Consider the following 5,000-nt stretch of genomic DNA (forward strand, 5'->3'; position numbering starts at 1 on the left):
AGTTTTGTGTAAGTCTTATACCCAGTTTGGAGGGTAAACAGACGCTAAATGGCAACACTAATTACAGGCAAAAGTCCTCATGAGCTAAATAATTTACATTGAATTCAAACGAACGAAATAATGCATTTACTGAAAGCAGTTTTTGAAGGCACTGCGCGTTCTCTATTCATGTTAAAGCTGAAGATCTAACTGAATTAATATTATGCATTCTTTTCTTACGAAGTAGCTTCTCTGAAATCTTTATTTTATTTATTTTATTCATTTACTTACCTCCACATTCTCTTGGCCCTCTGACATCCGAACATCTTGGCAACGTTACAGCATTATTTTGGCGAGACGGAAAACGGTCACGTATTGTGGCGTGAACATTTTCTGCATCCGAGCATATACGTGCTCGGTTTCTTACAGCGTTATCGCGTTTTAAGTGACGCAAATAACACGTATTTCTCCCTTTTTAATATTCCCGTTCCATCCAACCGTAGCTCACGCCAACGCACACCTAACAATCCGCCTTGAAATATATCACCGCCGGTGTCGAAATCGATGCGTAATGGCCCTAAACACCGGCATTGCTTGAAGATTTAAGCGGTGATATGAAAAGAGAGTTCCTTTTTGATTATGGGATACAGTCTTGAGGTCTCCGAATGAAATAATCTGCTGCGCCCGAGGTAAACAAGGGTGTCGGGTGTCTCGATCGCCTGCATAATGTTTCGAAGCGGTTCGAATCACTACTAGACGTGTTTGTGACAAATATGATTTCGCGAAGCCCGTATCTTTTACGCTTGATGTATTATTATGGAGCTGTGGACTTTGCAATATCTTTATCGTTCTCTCTCTCTTTCTCTCTCTCTCTCTCTCTCTCTCTCTCTCTCACTGAGGGACCTGGGGCAACCCAAACGAGCTGTAAGGTCTTGAAGGTAATGTAATATAAGCTCTCTCTCTCTCTCTCTCTCTCTCTCTCTCTCTCTCTCTCTCACACACACACACACACACCTTTTTTCCCCATGATTTGTTTAAAGCAAATCTATTAGACTTTAACCGTAAATCGGTAAATTGGATTCTCAGGGAATATGATATTATTTCTTGTCGTCCTTATAGTTTCTCAAGACATACACACACTTACATACATACATACATACATACGTGTGTATATATATATATATATATATATATATATATATATATATATATATATATATATTTGTCTGTGTCATTTACCACGCTTGTCTGCATGCTTATTACGTATGTTTGTGAAGTCTATGCACATGTATAATGTATACGTATTAACTGCACCCTGATCCTCTCCAGTACACCGTAAAGTTTAAAAAAAAAATAGTTAGTACACGAATCATCAAAAATATAATGGGAAAAAAATAACTATCATTTCGTCAATAATTCACGACCATTCACATGTTTCCAGACAGACTTGAGGAACTTGTTCTTCACTTATTTTCCTTACTTAGATATTCATCTACTTCAGAAAACAAAGAAATCGTTAAAATTAATGATGTTTCTTCCGCTGTAAAACGCTCTCTCATCCTCGCTCTCTCTCTCTCTCTCTCTCTTTTCACCACCCTCCATCCATAGCTCCTCCCAGTCTATTCTTCTTGCCCTATGCCCCTCCTCCATCCCCATTCCCCCTTCCCCCTCCCCTCCCCCTCCCCTCGGACTGCCTAATCCAACCATCAATGATTCGCCTCCGACGACTTGCTCCTAATCCCCCAGCGTCTGTTTGTGCGATTCATTGTCTGAATTTCTCCATATTACTTTCTGTAAATGTTGTATAACTTTTTTTATTTATTCAATCTTTATCCTGCGTTATTCATTGTCTAAATTTCTCCATTTTACTTTCTGTAAATGTATAACTTTTCTTATTTAATCTTTATCTAGTGTTATTCATTGAATGAAATTCTCCATTTTACTCTCAGCAAATGTTATATAACTTTTTTTATTTATCTAATCTTTATATTGTGTTATTCATTTTTTGAATTTCTCCATTTTACTTTCTGTAAATGTTGTATATCTTTTATTTTATTTATTTAATCTTTATATTGGGTTATTCATTGTCTGAATTTCTCCATTTTACTTTCTGTAAATGTTGTATAACTTTTTTTTTATTCATTTAATCATTGTATTGTGTTATTCATTGTCGGAATTTCTCCATTTTACTTTCTGTAAATGTTCCATAACCTTTTTTATTTTTATATTCTTTATATTCTGTTATTCATTGTTTGAATTTCTCCATTTTACTGTCTGTGAATGTTGCATAATTTTTTAAATCTTTATACGCATAATTTTTCATGAAATCTTCAGGCGTCTCGAACAAGGGAATATTTCCATGGTGTTTCATTTTGAAGATATATACAAACTAATTATCTCTTTCGTTAACTTTTCGTGAGCCATACTGTCCTCCCCTCTGCCATATCCACAGTTTTTTTCTGTTTATCCACTTCCTTTCTCTTTTTCATTCCCTTGGACACATTCAATCGTAATTTCCCTTCGTGTTTCTTCATTTTGTTTTTCCTGCCTATACCATTCTCAATCCCTTCTTGCCCTTCCTCCCTCCTCCATCTTATTGTACTTTTCCCTCCCCCCACCTTTACTCTTTCTCCCATTTCCTGCATTCACTTTCCTTCCTGCCTAATTTTCAATGGGACTCCTGCCTTCCCCCCCCCCCCCCCCCCCCCTCCCCTTTCGACCCGTTCCCTTCCCTCCGATATCGCGAAGTAGCGTCTACCTACGTAAACGCGACAATGAACCATAAAAGAGGTTTCTCTGCTTCCTAAATGGGCCATCGGGAGCATTTTGCGGTAAATCTCTGGGGGCGAATATTGCGCCAGCGCCTTCCCAGCGGACCATTAGCAATGCAAATCTCCTCTGCTAACGAGTGCACTCGATGCTAATGGTGGTATGCAAAGAGAACCGTTGTAACGAGGCTTGAGAGATTCTTCCCCTAATGACGACGCTCGTACGCTCGTGTCGGCCCTGTAAGCCCGGATAAAAGGGGAGGGTTTTGGGCGAGTGGTGTCAATGGCCCCACTTGCATTGTAAACAAGAAAACCTATAGAACTTATAGCCTAGCGGCTAATCATCATCGCGTAGAATAGAAAAAAAATTAGTAGGTCATAATGACAAACTGACAACGGGTAGTAAGCAACGAGTGCGTTTTAGAAACTATGTAATATATTATTAATGATGTACTGTACAAGTAGGATAATATTGGTTTTGCATTCATACATACATATACACACATAAACACACACCGCACATATAATTGATATATATATATATATATATTATATATATATAATATATATATATATATATATATATCCTCCATGTATCATATATGGTTTATAGGATATTCTAAGAGTTTGCAAACTTACTGCAATAATATATATTATATATATATTATATAATATATATATATATATATATATATAGTATATATATAATATAATATATGTGTGGTGGTATATTATATATATATATTATTGCATAGTGCAAACTCTTGAATAATATATATCTATATATATATATATATATATATATATATATATATATATATATATATATATCCTCCATGAATCAAACATGGTTTATAGGATACTCGAAGAGTTTGCAAACTTACCGCAGTGGATTGGCAAGACCGTGAAGAATCCAGCAATTAACAAATTTTGATAGCTGTGGCTAATGTAAGTTTTTATATACTTTATTTTATCGAAATTAATAATCCCCAGCGGGTCACGGTTGAATTGAAAACATTTCACTAAGTTTTATTGTTATATATATGTAATAATATGAATAATAATAATAATAATAATAATAATAATAATAATAATAATAATAATAATAATAAAATCGACTTTGACTATTACCTATTTGAGACATGCCAACCTCGGTGCGTTGCTCACCAGTTTAAGCAACAATGAGAAAAACAATAATTAGACAACTAGAGAAGAACCTTATAAAATTAACGTGCAGCATGAAGTAGCAATTATTAATATAATAATAATAATAATAATAATAATAATAATAATAATAATAATAATAATAATCAATAATAACAATAATAATAATAGCAATTAACAAATTTTATAGCCGTGCTAATATATTTTTATATTTATTTTATATCAAAATTAATTTCCCTATCGGGCCGCGGAAGAACAGAAAACATTCCACTGAGTTTTATTGTTATACAATGCAATGGTGATAATAATAATTAATAATTATAATAATAATAATAATAATAATCAATAATATAATAATAATAATAATGAATAATAATAATAAATAATACAATAATAAAAATAATAATAATAATAATAGTAATAATAATAATAATAATAGCAACACTTCTTGCAAATCAGTCAGTTAAATAAAATAAAACTCCAGCGACGTCAACCAAAGCAAAATCCTTCTTATTTCTACTTTGTAAGTTGAATGTAGCTCGAACCTTGAAGACCTTCCCTAGAACCCTAAACCGAACCCTAGCTCACGATGTCCCTCAGAGTTCGAAGGTCACACAAGCAGCTACACGACGAAGGTCACGTGGTACCTACGGAAGACATAATGGTTCATTACCGAAGGCCAGCTGACTTGCTAAGTTAGAACAGTAGTCCGTGTACTGTCAGCGCGTGTCAGCTTCTGGCGGTGACAGCAGTGGGACTCCTGACAGCCTCCTCGACAGCCTCCTCCTCCTCCTCCTCCTCCTCCTCCTCCTCCTCCTCCGTGTTCTACAGCAACCTGTCACTTTCTCTACCTTATCTCGCTCGATTGTTCTCTAGGAAGCTGCTGTCTAAAAACTTTTGCCCCAAACGGTGGGGCAGTCTGACAAATATCATGATTTAGTCGTGATGGATATTTGTTTTGCCACGGGCGTGAAGGACAAGCACACTGAAGGACACACACAGAAGGAATAAGGGCGGTGTATAAGATACACGTGGAAATGTATGCGGATAAATCATGTTCTGTCTGTGCCCCAGTGTTCCCCAAACGGT

General features: G+C 35.5%; 1 protein-coding gene across 1 annotated transcript in view; it reads left to right on the top strand.

Moving 5' to 3' along the window:
• Positions 1–5,000, top strand: part of LOC135207038 (homeotic protein empty spiracles-like) — a 94,640-nt gene that overhangs the window by 47,734 nt on the left and 41,906 nt on the right. The window lies entirely within an intron of this gene.

Source organism: Macrobrachium nipponense, chromosome 31 (assembly GCF_015104395.2).
Source record: "Macrobrachium nipponense isolate FS-2020 chromosome 31, ASM1510439v2, whole genome shotgun sequence".
Lineage (NCBI taxonomy): Eukaryota > Metazoa > Arthropoda > Malacostraca > Decapoda > Palaemonidae > Macrobrachium > Macrobrachium nipponense.